This window comes from Papio anubis, chromosome 7, assembly GCF_008728515.1.
Source record: "Papio anubis isolate 15944 chromosome 7, Panubis1.0, whole genome shotgun sequence".
Lineage (NCBI taxonomy): Eukaryota > Metazoa > Chordata > Mammalia > Primates > Cercopithecidae > Papio > Papio anubis.
The window spans coordinates 33,238,788-33,255,156 of NC_044982.1; the positions used below are offsets into that span (position 1 = coordinate 33,238,788).

General features: G+C 40.9%; 1 protein-coding gene across 18 annotated transcripts in view; it reads left to right on the plus strand.

Moving 5' to 3' along the window:
- NUMB (NUMB endocytic adaptor protein) overlaps positions 1 to 16,369 on the plus strand; it is a 199,167-nt gene that overhangs the window by 56,203 nt on the left and 126,595 nt on the right. For 16 of the 18 annotated variants that reach the window (XM_031668005.1, XM_021941363.2, XM_017961342.3 and 13 more), the window contains one exon: positions 656 to 787. The exons of the other annotated variants lie outside the window; for them this stretch is intronic. The gene's annotated coding sequence lies outside the window, so the exon portion shown is untranslated. The remainder of the gene's footprint in view (positions 1 to 655; positions 788 to 16,369) is intronic. 18 annotated transcript variants of the gene reach the window in all.

Sequence of the window (16,369 nt, forward strand, 5' to 3'; positions counted from 1 at the left end):
GCTGACTCCTAGCTCAAAATTTTGATCTGGTTCCCTCAGTCTTCATCACATGATCAGACTTATGCACAGAGAATTTGTTACTTAACTGAGATCATATAGCTCTTAAGAATGTAAGGCTGGGCCGGGCGCGGTGGCTCAAGCCTGTAATCCCAGCACTTTGGGAGGCCGAGGCGGGTGGATCACGAGGTCAGGAGATCGAGACCATCCTGGCTAACATGGTGAAACCCCGTCTCTACTAAAAATACAAAAAACTAGCCGGGCGTGGTGGCGGGCGACTGTAGTCCCAGCTACTCGGAGGCTGAGGCAGGAGAATGGCGTGAACCTGGGAGGCGGAGCTTGCAGTGAGCCGAGATCGCGCCACTGCACTCCAGCCTGGGTGACACAGCGCGAGACTCCGTCTCAAAAAAAAAAAAAAAAAAAAGAATGTAAGGCTGGAACCTGAATGCATATTATCCACCTCAGTTTTTAAAATTGTTATTATTTTTGCCCTGTTTCAAGAATTGCACAGGCCAACTCTATTTTTAGTGAAACCTGTGCATTCACTTCCATGTATCCTAACCAACTCCATCAGTCCTTACTCAACTATAGAAGTGAAATTTTAAGTGATTGAAAGGAGGTATGTATATTTAAGATTTTCTTTACTTGAAAATTTCAGATTTGAGGCTTAAGCAACTTCTTCTGGGGAAAAGTGCCAGTGCAGCTGCTGTTACAACTCAAGGTCTTGATCTATATCCATAGATTGGAATATTGGTGGGCCAGCAATCCTCAGACACCTCACTTAGGACAGGTAAGTGAAAGAGATATTTAAGGATAAGCAAAGTGGATTGAAGGCTAACAGTCTTTCTTCCTGTTTGTAGTTAGATACAAACATTTTATTGCCTTTACAAATATAACCCTTTGTCCTGATAAAATCACTTGGAATATTAGGTGGGTAGGGCAAAACGTTTTCTTAATTGTAAGATGTGTGTCAAAATGTTTTATAATGGTAAAACTTAGAATAATTAAAATTGTTTTTCTTTTTGTCTGTTTTCCTGATTGTATTTATGAGCTTGTGTTGCAGTTATCTATTGCTGTGTAACAAAGTACCTCAAACTTAGTGGCTTAAAACAACAGTCATTTATTTTGTTCATGTATTTGCAATTTGAGCAAGGCTTGATTGGTAGGGATACTTGTCTCTGTTAACATATAGCATGAGGTAAGATGGCTAGAAGGGTTGGAGTGGCTCAGTGGCTGGGAACCGGAATCATTTGAAGGCAGGCTTGCTCACTCACATATCTGGTGGTTAATGCTGGCTGTTGGCAAGAACACCTTCATGTGACCTCTCCTTGTGGCTGCTCGGCTTCTTCACAGCATGGTACCTGGGTTCCAAGAGAGAGAGCATCCCAAGAGAGGAAGGCAAAGGTGCATGGCATATTTGACTTGATTTTGGAAGTCACATAGTGTTACTTTGCTCTGTCCTACCAGTTGATGTAGTTGTAAAGGTCCTCCCAGGTTTCAAGGAAGCTGTGGACATAGACCCCACCACTTGAAAGATCAACATCACATTGTAAGAAGAGCATATGGGATGGAATCTAATGTTGTAGGCATCTTTGGAAAATATTTGCCACGATTTGTATTACTTTTAAGGTAATATAGATAACATGAAATATATTAAAAAGAGGAATATTTGCAGGATATTATGGTGTATGAGTTCAATAAGAATTTGATGTGTTCTTGTGTAGTAGAGTATGATATTGAAAATAAGATGTCTAAACAGAAAAAAAGTGAAATAGATTTGGAATTTTCTTTCTTTCTTTTCTTCCTTTTCTTCTTTTTCTTCCTTTTCTTTCTTTCTTTATAGAAAGAGGTTTGCTCTTGTTGCCCAGGCTGGAATGCAATGGCATAATCTCGGCTCACTGCAACCTCTGCTTCCTGGGTTGAAGTGATTCTCCTGCTTCAGCCTCCCAAGTAGCTGGGATTGTAGGCATGTGCCACCACGCCTGGCTAATTTTGTGTTTTTAGTAGAGATGGGGTTTCACCATGCTGGTCAGGCTGGTCTTGAACTCCTGACCTCAGGTGATCCACTGTCCTCGGCCTCCCAAAGTGTTGTGATTATAGGGATGAGCCACTGTATCTGGCCTGGAATTTTCTTTTGTGTCAACAAAACAGTATACTGCTACAATCAAAAGTAGAGAGTTTATAAACAAGATGGAAGATAAGATTTGTAGTTTGGAGTTGGGTGGTTGTTGTTTTAAGAACGTGTTAGTTCAAAGCCTACTTGGGTCTTTTTTTTTCTTGTTTGTTTGAATAATTTGAGAATTATTTGGGAAATTGATTTCCAATATAAATTTGAGGACCGAATGCCAATATAATCATTATATACCTCCATGTTTGTTTTGTCTGTCTCTGTTTCTTTAAGGGAAGTCTTTTTCAGGATTGTACAGGATTGTGTACAATTTTTCCAGGATTGTGCTAAATTTCTGGTAAATATCTTAAGTTTTTCTTCTTTTTTTTGAGACGGAGTCTTGCGCTGTCGCCCAGGCTGGAGTGCAGTGGCACAGTCTCCGCTCACTGCAAGCTCCGCCTCCCAGGTTCACACCATTCTCCTACCTCAGCCTCCCGAGTCGCTGGAACTACAGGCATGTGCCACCTCGCCCAGCTAATTTTTTGTATTTTTAGTAGAGATGGGGTTTCACCATGTTGGTCAGGATGGTCTCGATCTCCTGACCTCGTGATCCACATGCCTCGGCCTCCCAAAGTGCTGGGATTACAGGCGTTGAGCCATCACGCCTGGCCAAGTTTTTTCAGTGGGATGAGAAAACTGCAAAGTTATAGAGTATTTGGTTGCCTTATTGACTGCCACCAGTTATATAAACTGCCTGTGGCAGGTTTGAATATAACTAATACTCAAATTCTGGATGTGATGGAAAATATTTTTAGAGAATTCTGTAAACATTACATGTGATTGTCGTCTGTTCACTATAGGAATGGACAATAGGCTTTAGGAAGCAGAAGACCCAGAAGATTTTCTTGCTATCTAGATACTTTCTCATTCCAAAGTGATTTACATCATAATGAGTTTAATTTAACAGAGTTGGCTCAGCACTATTTCCCTAGTATTTGCAGGTAAAATTCTATAATGGAGAAAAACTGAACCACCTAGTGTGTCAATAGAGGCAATATCAGAAGTTTGTTAATTCTCAAATGTTAATGATCAGAATTGACTGATTTTTGTGAAACAATATATTTTAGTTCAAAAGGTACAGTAATTGAGAAAGCTGTTTTTGTTTTTGTTTTGTTTTGAGATAGGGTCTTCCTCTTTTGCCCAGGGAGGAGTGCAGTTAGCACTATAGCCTCCGCCTCCGGGCTCAAGTGCTCCTCTTATCTCAGTCTCCAGAGTAATGGGGACTACAGATGCAAGCTTCCATGCCTGGCTAATTTTTGTATTTTTTGTAGAAATGGGGTTTTGCTGTATTGCCCAGGCTTGTCTTGAACTCGTAGGCTCAAGCCATCTGCTCACCTTGGCCTCCCAAAGGGCTGGGATGACAGGAGTGAGTTTTGTTTTTTTTTTGCATTTAAAAACAAGATGAGGCCTGGCATAGTGGCTCACTCCTGCCGTCCCAGCACCTTGGGAGGCCCAGATGGGTGGATTACTTGAGGCAGGGAGTTGGAGGCCAGCCTGGCCAAAATAGGGAAACCCCGTCTCTACTAAAAATACAAAAAATTAGCTGGGTGTGGTGGTGCACGCCTGTAACCCCAGCTACTCTGGAGGCTAAAGTGGGAGAATCCCTTGAGCCCAGGAGGTGGAGGTTATAGTGAGCTGAGATCTGTGCCACTGCACTCCAGCCTGGGTGACAGAGAGAGACTCTGTCTCTAAAAAAACCCAAAAATAAATAAATAAAACCAAGATAAGGTATTTTACAATAGACAGATTAGGAATAATGATTATAGGTAATGTAAAATACTATATCTTAAATAACAAATATATGCATATATGTGCAAGCATACAGAAAGCCTTTAAGCATTTAACTTGACTTTTTGTTTTAAACATTTGTTTTTAGCTCCCTTTTGCTTTTAAGAAGTCAGAGTAGGTTAATTGCTGATATCTGATACAGATCTATTGAATACATTATCTTCTGTAGGCCTGTACCTAAGGGGATGAAAATCTCTCAAATAGTGAAATACTGTTCTCTGAAACAAATAACAACAAAAGTTCCTAAACACTCTTAAGAAATTACAAATATGGTAGTGTTTATTTTGGTACTTTATGTAATCCTTGGAAGGAAGTAAATGATAAAGTTCTTGGGTAAAGATACATGACTATGTAAAGTTAATTTTATTTTTATGTATTTATTTTTTTAGCGACAGGTCTTACTATGTATTGCCAAGGCTGGAGTGCTGTGGCTATTCATAGGCGCGATCATAGCGTACCTGTGTCTTTGCATAGCTGGGACTATAGGTGTGCACCACTGTGCAGGGCCTGTACAAATTATTTTAAAATGCAAAAAGGACTTTTAGTAATTCTGGAAGAAGTAAGTTATATTGCTTAGAGATTAGTGTTCTCCTACTTACCATTTTTTAAAATGAGATTCCTGGTTCTAAAATTACAATGATTCTTATTTGAAAAACAACATTCAGTTCATGTTTTTACAGGTTTTTGTTAATACAGAAGTTACATGATTTTTTTATTACTCCTAACCCTCCTGTACCCTCTAGTCCTAATTATTAAAAGGTATAGTACTTTCTGTGAATGAAGTGTTTAACAAAAGTGTTTAACATTTGGAGTAGGGAAGTAATTAGCATATCATAAAAATTTACCATTTTAACCATCTTTAAATGTTAAGTGCATTCACATTGCTCTGCAGCCAATATTCAGAACTCCTTTGATCTTGCAAAACTGAAGCTCTATACCCGTTATTATTATTATTTATTTATTTTATTTACTTATGTATTTTTTTGAGACAGTCTTGCTCTGTCTCCTAGGCTGGAGGGTAGTGGTGTGATCTTGGCTCAGTGCACCTTCCACCTCCCAGGTTCAAGTGATTCTCGTGTCTCAGCTTCCAAAATAGCTGAGATTACAGGCATGCGCCACCACACTTGGCTAATTTTTGTATTTTTAGTAGAGATGGGGTTTTACCATGTTGGCCAGGCTGGACTTGAACTCCTGACCTTCAGTGATCTGCCTGCCTCAGCCTCCCAAAGTGCTGGGATTACAGGTGTGATCCCCACCTCAAGTAGCTGGGATTACAGGTGTGCACCACCATGCCTGGTTAATTTTGTATTTTTAGTAGAGATGGGATTTTGCTATGTTGGCTAGGCTGGTCTGGAACTCCTGACCTCATGTGATCTGCCTGTCTCGGCCTACCAAAGTTCTGGGATTACAGGCATGAGCCACTGTGCCTGGCCAGTTTTCTTTATATTCTGTGGAGAATATTGGTATTTTTATTTTAGTCTTCGGTGGGTTGTGGTTCCATATAAATTCAGTTTTCTGAGCTTTGGCAGTGTTATTCAGATCTGTCCCACAAGTGTTTCATCCAGTGGTCAGTCTGGGATCTGGGTGTAGGTCTATTCATTATCTCAGTTATCAAAGTTTTTATTATGCCGGTTGATATCAGATGCATACCTACACAGGTTGAGGATGAGCCCAGCAGTTCATAAACAACATTATGGGGTCACTTTCCTACAGACAGAAAGAGAAGGGAAAAAAACCCAAAACAATGGAGTTTGTCCTGCCCACTTGGAGGCAAGGCTCCACTGGATGGAGAGAAAGGTTCCCTTCCTTCAAAAGTTTTGTTCCTGGAGGTGGCTTTCCATTCCCAGATTCTTCTGCTGTTGCTGCTGCCCCCACCATGGATGACCTGGGGACTGACACATGAGAGTATGGAGTTTTCCCAAGCTGCTGAGCACAGTGGCTCACACCTGTAATGCTAGCACTCTGGGGGGACGAGGCGGGAGGATAACTTGAGCCCAGGAGTTTGAGGTTGTGGCGAGCTGTGATTGTGCTACTGCATTCTAGCCTGGGAAACAGAGTGAGACCCTGTCAAAAAAAAAAAAAAAAAAAAGAGAAAAAAATACCCAAAGGATTTCCCTCATCTTCTCTGAGCTATAGGAGTTCCCTTTACTGGCCTTGAGCCAGAGCTAGAGGGTTGTGTTTCTCTCTCCGCCTGCACCATTGTGCTCAGTTCTGGGTTTTAGGTTGTGTTGAGTTCAGGTTGGAGGATACTAGAGGGAAAAAAAATGATAAACTCATAGCTGGTTTGGGGGTAGTTGGAATTCTGGTGATTTCCCTGGATCCACCTGTGATATTTACAGCGTCTTCAAATAGCTGTTCATGCATTCTGTCCCAGTGTTATAGTTAACTGGAAGATAAAGGGAGATGTATTTACTTCATCTTACCAAGCAAGAAATCTTCCCAACATTTTTAACTTTTTGCTTTGAAATAATTTTCTCACGTCTGTAATCCCAGCACTTTGGGAGGCGGAGGCGGGCACGTCACTAGGTCAGGAGTTCGAGACCAGCCTGGCCAACATGGTGAAACCCTGTCTCCACTAAAAATATAAAAATCAGCTGGGCACGGTGGCGCATGCCTGTAATCCCAGCTACTCGGGAGGCTGAGACAGAAGAATTGCTTGAACCCAGGAGGCGGAGGTTGCAGTGAGCTAAGATCACACCATTGCACTCCAGCCTGGGTGACAGAGCAAGACTCCGTCTCTAGAAAAAAAAAAAAGGAAAGAAAAAAAAAGAAAAGAAATAATTTTAGATTCACAGAAAGGTATACAAATAGGAAAATGAAATCCTCTGTGTCCTTTACCCAGTTACATAGCTACATAGCTGTAGTACAATACCAAAACCAGGAAATTAACATTAACTTTTTATTATGCGATATTTCAAATGTGCAGAATGTTGTAAGACGTATGTTGAACATCTGTATATCCCCCACTGATATTGAAATATTTTTTCATATTTTCCCATACTTTATATGTGTATTCTAATATGTATGTATCCTCTTTTATATAAACCACTTGAAAGTAAGTTGCAGACATCATGATAATTTACCTCTAAATACTTGAGCATGCATCTTCTAAGAAAAAGGATGTTATACTTCAGTAAACATTTATTATTAAATGCAAACTATTTTTTTCCTGTAACCCCAAGACCTGATCATACCTAAGAAAATTAATTATGAATTTTTTTGGACAAGAGTCTTAACTTTTGTTTTGAAGCATGTTATCTCTCTTTTTTTTTAAAAAACCTTTTTTTGTTTTTTGAGACATAGCCTTGCTTTGTCGCCCACACTGGAGTTCAGTGGCACAATCTCAGCTCATTGCAACCTCTGCTTCCCAGGCTCAAGTGATTCTTGTGTCTCAGCTTCCCGAGTAGGTGGGATGACAGACGTGCGCCACAATGCCTGGCTAATCTTTTTTTTTTTCGGACGGAGTCTTGCTCTGTCACCCAGGCGATCTTGACTCACTGCAACCTCCGCCTCTGGGGTTCAAGTGATTCTTCTGCCTCGGTCTCCTGAGTAGTTGGGACTACAGGGCCGTGCCACCATACCTGGCTAAGTTTTGTATTTTTAGTAGAGACGGGGTTTCACCATATTGGCCAGACTGGTTTCAAACTCCTGACCTCATGATCTGCCCACCTTGGCCTCCCAAAGTCCTGGGATTACAGGCGTGAGCCACCACACCCGGCCTCTTTTTTTCTGTATTTTTAATAGAGACAGGGTTTCGCCATGTTGGCCAGGTTGGTCTCAAACTCCTGGCCTCAAGTTATTTGCCTGCCTTGGCCTCCCAAAGTGCTGGGGTTACAGGCATGAGCTGCCATGCCCCACCAATCTCTTGAAGGCTTATATTATTATTCAAGGATGTGTCCCTTCTGATGATATACTCTTGGTGATTATTTTGAGAGTCTGAGCTCTTAACCATGTGCGCAATTCAGAGCCCAGGGAGCTCCCTGATTCTGTATTCTTGTCTCTCATTCTTTCCTCAGCTCTATCTTCTCACAGCTCCCACTCAAAATAGTCCTCATCAGGAGATTGTAATTTTGTCAGACTAATTTAGAACTAGTACGTGACTTCGTTTTTAATTATTGGCCAGGAAGTTACTTACAGTTAAAATTGTGGTAGAGTTTCTGATACGGTGATATATAAGGGGTGAATCAAGCTGTAAGTAATTGAAAACCCAACTATAAAGCTTACATAAATCTGAAGTTGGCAGTTGCTCATGTTGCTTTAATGGTTCAACATTGCTGGGGCCTATGAATTTGTGATTTACTTGGCCTTTCATGGTCTTAAGACAGCTACTGCAGCTCCAGCCTTCCACCTACGTTCAAGGAAGAAGGAAAAAGACACTGCCAAGGAAAAGCTTTCTTATTATTGATTCCAGCAAGTCACTTCTAATGTTCCAAGGGCCAAAATTGGGTCATATGGTCACCTCTAGCTGTTTTCGTCTTTTGGCCTCTGTAATGAGAGGCAAGGAGGGAGTAGGGATTTGGGAATGACTTTTTGAGTAACCAGTTAACATCTGTCACAGTTATATGATTATATTTATTTTATATCAAAATTGTGTTCATTTGTTCAGCACATAGGTGCTTTATTATTACATAGTAACATTTAACTGGATAGTGTGGAGAACAAAAGGACTAAAAATAGTAAAGAGTTTTAAATTTAGTTGTGAAAGTGAACTTTTGATAATGCAAAGTGAAACTTGGCTTGAATCTTGAGACATTGGGCAAGTTACTGAATTTATAAGCCTCTATTTCCTCATCTGTAAAATGGAATTAATAATATCTGACTTTTAGGGCAGTCGTGAAGTATGAAGGAGATAATTTATGTAAAGTACCTAATACAGTGCCTAATACATTGGAGGTGCTACAATGGAAGATATTATTGTTATAATTGTTTGGTATATGGACATTGGGGTAGAATGAAAGCACAGACTTTATAGTAGAAGATTATATTTGATTCCTGGTTATACTACATAGTTGTTGTGTGTTCTTAGGCAAATCAGTTAATCTCTCTGAGATAGTAATGTAGTGTGTAATCTCTGAGGATTGTTAGAAAGATTAGATATTATACGTACGGTGCAATAATTTATGGGCTCTCAGTAAAAGGCATCTGCTCCTGCTATTTTTAGTTATTATTTTTATGTTTTAGGATCCATATAGCAGATAGGGAATCAATCATTTTTTCTAGAAATTTATTTGTGATCAAGGAGGTATTGTTGATTAGTAGTATTTTTCTTCATCTGTTGAAGAAAAATAGCTGCAGAAACTGGATTTGAATTATGAGGTCTGTTTCCACCATGATTAAAAAGTTTTTGGTTGGGTACAGTGGCTCACGCCTGTAATGCTAGCACTTTGGGAGGCTGAGGCAGAGGAATCACTTGAGCTCAGGAGTTTGATTCCAGCCTGGGCAAACATAGTGAGACCTTGTCATTACAAAAAATCCTAAAAATTTAGCTGGACATGGTGGTGTGTGCACGTGGTCATAGCTACTCATGAAGGCTGAGGCAGGAAGATTACTTGAGCCCAGCAGTTTGAGGCTGCAGTGAGCTCTGATTGCACCCCACTGCTCTCCAGCCTGGGTGAGACTGAGACCCTGTCTCAAAAACAAATTTAGGCCCAACGCAGTGGCTCACGCCTGTAATCCCAGCACTTTGGGAGGCCGAGGTGGGCGGATCACAAGGTCAGGAGATCGAGACCATCCTGGCTAGCATGGTGAAACCCCGTCTCCACTAAAAATACAAAAAATTAGCCGGGCATGGTGGCAGGCACCTGTGGTCCCAGCTGCTCGGGAGGCTGAGACAGGAGAATGGCGTGAACCCAGGAGGCAGAGCTTGCAGTGAGCCGAGATCGCACCACTGCACTCCAGCCTGGGCGACAGAGCAAGGCTCTGTCTCAAAAAAAAAAAAAAAATCTAGTCTTACATATTTTGTTAGTGGTTTCCCTTGTACATATGGATGTGCTCTGGTGCCTTTTACATGAACCTTCCAGATCTGTACTTCTTTGTTTTGTTTGTTTATAGCCAGTTAATTGTTATTGTTCATGAGTACCATCCCGTTTTTTTTTTGTTTGTTTTTTTGGTTAGTTTTTGTAAGACTTAATTTTTTTAGAACAGTTTCAGGTTTATAGCAAAATTGAGCAAAAAAATAGAGAGTTTCCATATACCTGTTGCCCCCACAAACCCACAGTCTCTCTTACTGTCAACATTCCTTACCAGAATAGTACACAGGAGATATAAGAAAAATCAAACGAATACAAACTCAATATAACACAGCATCTCTGGTTACCAAAATGTATGGGGATTTCTATCTACCAGCAACCACTCAATTCTTTGGCAGACACCAGCTGGGTATCCTACATTTTAACTCAATTCTGATATTATTTACTTGGAGATAGAATCAGATCCCACAGGTTGAAGGCTCAATCCCCTACTTCAATTGCCAGCCCCAGGTTGTGTCCTGTGCTTCTGGCTGATTAGCCATAAATCAGGGTTACCACAGCTCCCTCTTTTGGTTCAGTTAATTTGCTAGAGTGGCTCACAGAACTCAGGGAAACACTTCGTTTGCATTTATAGGGTTATTATAAAGGATATTACAAATGAGACAGATGGAAGAGATGCATAGGGCAAGGTATAAAGCGGCATGGATCTTCCATGCCTTCTTCAGGTGTGCCACCCTCCAGGAACCTCCATGTGTTCATCTGTCCAGAAGCTCTCCAAACGCTGTCCTTTCGGGTTTTTATGGAAGCCTCATTACATAGGCATGATTGATTAAGTCGTTGGCCATTTGTAATCAGCTTATCCTTCAGCTCCTCTTCCCTCTCTGGAGGTTGGGGGCTGGGGCTGGAAATCCCAACCCTCTTATGCCTTGGTCTTTCAGATGACCAGCCTTTATCCTTGAAACTATCTAGAGATCTCATTAGCATGTAAAAGATACTCATCACTCCAGAGGTGACAATGGTTTTATGAGGTATATGTCAAGAAAGGGGAGGAAGACTAATTATATGTTTCATAATTTGTTATAATCGATAAACCCACATTGACACATTATTTTCACCTAGAGTCCTTAGGTTATATTAGAATTTATTCTTGGTGTTGTACTTTCAGTGGATTTTGGCAAATGTACTGACATGCATCCACCATTGTAGTGTCATGCAAAATAGTTTTACTACCCTAAAGATTCTGTGTGCTCTGACTGTCCATCCCTTCCTCTCACCTAACCTTTGGTAACCACTGATCCTTTTCCTGTCTCCATAGTTTTGCCTTTTCCAGAATGTCATATAGCTGGAATCATACAGTATATGTAGCCTTTTCAGATTGGCTTCTTTCGCTTAGTAATGTGCATTTAAAGTTCTTTCATGTCTTCTCTTCATGACTTGATAGCTCACTTGCTTTCTTATTCATTTATACATTTTCACTTTTTTTTTTTTTTTTTTTTTTTTTTTGAGACGGAGTCTCGCTCTGTCGCCCAGGCTGGAGTGCAGTGGCGCGATCTCGGCTCACTGCAAGCTCCGCCTCCCGGGTTCACGCCATTCTCCTGCCTCAACCTCCCGAGTAGCTGGGACTACAGGTGCCCGCCACCTCGCCCGGCTAATTTTTTTGTATTTTTTTTTTAGTAGAGACGGGGTTTCACCGTGTTAGCCAGGATGGTCTCGATCTCCTGACCTCGTGATCCACCCGTCTCGGCCTCCCAAAGTGCTGGGATTACAGGCTTGAGCCACCGCGCCCGGCCACATTTTCACTTTTGTTTTTGTTTTTGTTTTTTGAGACAGAGTCTCACTCCGTCGCCCACGATCTCAGCTCACTGCAACCTCCATCTCCTGGGTTCAAACAATTCTCCTGCCTCAGCCTCCCGAGTCACTGGGATTACAGACGCCACCACATCCAGCTAATTTTTGTATTTTTTGTAGAAATGAGGTTTCTCCATGTTGGCTAGGCTGGTCTCAAACTTTTGGCCTCGAGTGATCCACTGGCCTTGTCCTCCCAAAGTGTTGGGATTACAGGTGTGAGCCACCGTGCCTGACCTGTTTATTTATTTTTTAGAGGCAGGCTCTTGCTGTGTTGCCCATGCTGGAGTGCAGTGGTGTAGTCATAGTTCACTGCAAGCTCAAACTCCTGGCCTCAAGCAGTCCTCCTGGTTTAGCCTCCGGAGTTGTTGAAATTACAGATGTGAGCCACTGCATATGGCTAAGCCTTTTTTTTTCTGGCATATTTTCTTTCCTTTTTCTTTTTCTTTTTTTTTTTTAAAGACATAGTTTCACTCTTGTTGCCCAGGCTGGAGTGCAATGGTGCAATCTCGGCTCACCACAGCCTCTGTGTCCTGGGTTCAAGCGATTCTCCTGCCTCGGCCCCCCAAGTAGGAGGGATTACAGGCATGCGCCACCATACCCGGCTAATTTTATATTTTTAGTAGAGACGGGGTTTCTCCATGTTGGTCAGGCTGGTTTCTAACTCCAGACTTCAGGTGATCCACCCGCCTCAGCCTCCCAAAGTGCTGGGATTATAGGCATGAGCCACCGTGCCCAGCTCTGGCATATTTTAAATCCATAGTTGGTTGAACCCATGGATATGGAGGGCCAACTGTATTTAATATACTTAATGTAAATATGTGCTTATTTTTGAAATATTTTCCTATTGTTTTATGTGTATGTGTTTTTTTTTTTTTTTTTTTTTTTTGGAGACTGAGTCTCGCTCTGTCATCCAGGCTGGAGTGCAGTGGAGTGATCTCAGCTCATCGCAGCCTCCGCCTTCCAGGTTCAAGCGATTCTCCTGCCTCAGCCTCCTGAGTAGCTGGGATTACAGGCGTCTGCCACCACACCCAGCTAATTTTTTGTATTTTTGCTAGAAATGGGGTTTCACCAGGTTGGCCAGGCTGGTCTCGAACTCCTGACCTCAGGTGATCCACCCACCTTGGCCTCCCAAAGTGCTGGGATTACAGGTGTGAGCCACCACGCCCGGCCCTATGTGTATGTGTTTTTAAGCTGTATAATGTTATTATGCTCCGAATCTTATTTATTCTTTTTTGATCAAAAGGAATTATGCAAGCATATACTGTATTTGTAAATCTAGTTGACAAAAACCGACTGTTGTATAATGTTCCGTTGTATATGTATTTCCACATTTTACTTGTATATTTCTCTAATAATTGATACGTAGGTGTGTTGAAAACTAACACAAATAGTGCTGCTGTGTACATCCTTATGCATATATCCTACTGATGTGTGCAAAGGTTACTCTAGTATATACCGAGAAAAGGAATTGCTGACTTGTGGCCCATACACATACTTAATTTCATTAAATATTGCCAAATGTTTTTTAGAATGGCTACCCAGTTTATGCTCCCACCAACAGTGAATTAGGATTCCTGTTTCCTTAAATACTCACCAATATTTGGTCTTATCCATCTGTTTAGCCTTGTCAATCTGATGGGAATTAAGAAGTATATTGTTTTAATTTCTATTTCTGTGATTGAGTGTGAGGTTGGGCATCTTTTCATTTACTTGTTACCATTTGGGTTTCCCCTGCTTAGTGACTAAAAAAAAAAAAACCCAAATAATATATATTTGTTGTAGATATTTTTGAAAATACAAATGGGCAAATGGGCAAATATAAAAAGATCATCTGTAATACCCTAATCCAAAGATAATTGCTATTAACCTTGGCTATATCTTTCTGGTCGTTACACACACACACAAACACACACACACACACACACTCTCTCATTCTCTCTCTCTCTTTCTCTCTCTGTGTCTCTGTCTCTCATATACAAATGTGTAGTTTGTTAATGGGATTATATACACAGTTTTCTTACATTTTTTCCTTTCACAATAATTTATGACCATTTCCCCATGTTGTTAGACATTTTAAAATATCACCATTTAATAGGTGCATATTTCATTTTATAGCCTTAAATTATTTAATCTTCTGTTGTGGGATATTTAAGCTATTTTTGATTTTTTTCTCATTAACAATTTGGTGAACTGTTAAACCTACATTTTTATGTGGCAAAGCTAGAGGGATTATGTTCCTGCTGTTTTTGTGAAACTGGGTTTTATAGCACGTGCATTGCAGGCTGTCTTAGGCTATTTTCCGCTTGGATTCTAGGGCAGCTGTTAATGCTTAGTTTTGTAAACAGACACATATAGCCCTTGATGCTCCAGGGCTAGAGTTCAAAGACTTCTCAGCTGGGCCTTTACCATTCTTTCTTTTTCCACTTTGTCAAGGCCAGGTTAACACAGAAGAAGAGTGCAGTAGCAGACTTGGTCTTAATGTTTAAATATCAGTGTCTTCTCTAGAGGGGGTGCAAAACTTCCAACTATACAGAACTCTTAATCCAAACCTTTATAGACATATATATATATATATGAATGAATGTGTGCATGAATATTTAATGACCAGAAAGATATAGCCAATGCAAATAACTTCATTTTTAATTGTTAATAGATTTTTATTATAAAAGTGAGAATGCTCATAAAACAGTTAAGAAAATACAGAAAGCCATTAAGAAAATTCCCATAATTCTCTTACCCAAAGATAACTGCTTAATTACCATTTTGCCTTATATCTTTTTAGATATTTTTCTAGTTAGTGTGCTTGGGCCAGCTAGCACTAGCTCACCAGAGCCAATAATTAAGAAATTATGCAAGCCCAAATTGTTGGTAGGTTGATATTAGCAATGGTGGGATTAGCTACATCAGTGACTTTGGCAAATGCTACAAAGCAGGGCTTCTTTCTCCCTGCTGAATTCCTCCCCAAGCTGGCTTATCAGTACACCACTGCATGTATATATCATATCGATGAATATAGATCTTCATTTTTAATGGTTTCATAGAAGTCCATTTGTTAGATCAATGATTCTCAGCCTGGTCCTTGGACCAGAGATACCAGCATTACTTGGGAATTTGTTAGAAGTGCATATTCTTGGCCTCCACCCAGACCTACTGAATTGGAAACCTGGTTTGGGGGCCCAGGAATCTGTGGTTGTTTTGTTTTGTTTTGTTTGAGACGGCATATCACTCACTGTGTTGCCCAGGCTAGAGTGCAGTGGTGTGATCTCAGCTCACTACAACCTCTGCCTCCCAGGTTCAAGTGTTTCTCTGGTCTTAGCCTCCTGAGTAGCTGGGATTACAGGTGTGCACCATCATGCCTGGCTAATTTTTTGTATTTTCAGTAGAGACAGGGTTTCACCATGTTGGCCAGGCTGGTCTCAAACTCCTGACCTCAAGTGATCTGCCCACCTCAGCCTCCCAAAATGCTGGGATTACAGGCATGAGCCACTGCGCCCAGCCGCAATCTATGGTTTTACAGACCCTTCAGGTGATTCTGATACATGCTAAAGTTTGAGAACCATATACCATAAATTATCTGATTGGTCTGATGATTCTGTGTAAAATATTCTTCAATATATGTTCATTTTAAGGTCTTCAGTTGCATATTGTAAAACTGTGTTCTAAAAAGACTGGTGGCTCACACCTGTGATCCCAGCACTTTGAGAGGCTGAGACAGGAGTATCAGTTGAGCTCAGGAGTTTGAGACCATCCCGGGTAACATAGCAAGGCCTTGTTTCTCCAAAACAAAACACACACACAAGAACTAGTCAGGCCTTGTGGTGTGGGCCTGTAGACCCAGCTGCTCTGGAGGCTGATGTGGGAAGATCCCTTGAGCCCGGGAGTATAAAGTTCCATTGAGTTATGATTGTGCCACTGTACTCCAGCTTGGGCCACAGAGCAAGACCTTGTTGCTTAAACACACACACACACACCCTAATAATTAAAATAGATAGATTAGATAGATGGATAGATGGGTAGATGGATGGATAGAGGGGCAGGGTGGCCAGGTATGGTAGCTCCTGCCTGTAATCTCAGCACTTTGGGAGACTGAGGCAAGAGGATCACTTGAGCCCAGGAGTTTGAGGTTACAGTGAGCTATGGTTGTGCCACTGCACCCCAGCCAGGTGACAGAATAAGTCCCTATCTCTACAAAAAATAAAAATTAAAAATTAACCGGGCATATGGCATGTGCCTGTCTCTAAAAAATTAAAAAAAAATAAAAAAGACTGTACTAGTTTTCATTTCTACCTGAAGTTGATATCAACTCCAATTTCGACTTATTTTCTATATACAGAAGAAACAGCTATGTTAAGGATTTTATTTTTCTTTCAGCTGTGTCTGTATCCATCTAGCCATTCTAGAACTCAATTCTCCTTCATTGTCTTCAACAATAACATACTTTAAGGTTATTTTCATTTTTTCAAAGAGGACGGTTGAGACACAGGAAAAACTATGCTTTGCCTGTAGAATACCTGATGTCAATGTGTAGCTATACATATGAATACCTACTTTTAATCCCTGTGTGAATGATCAGCCTATGTTTCATTCCTCATCTCTGGCA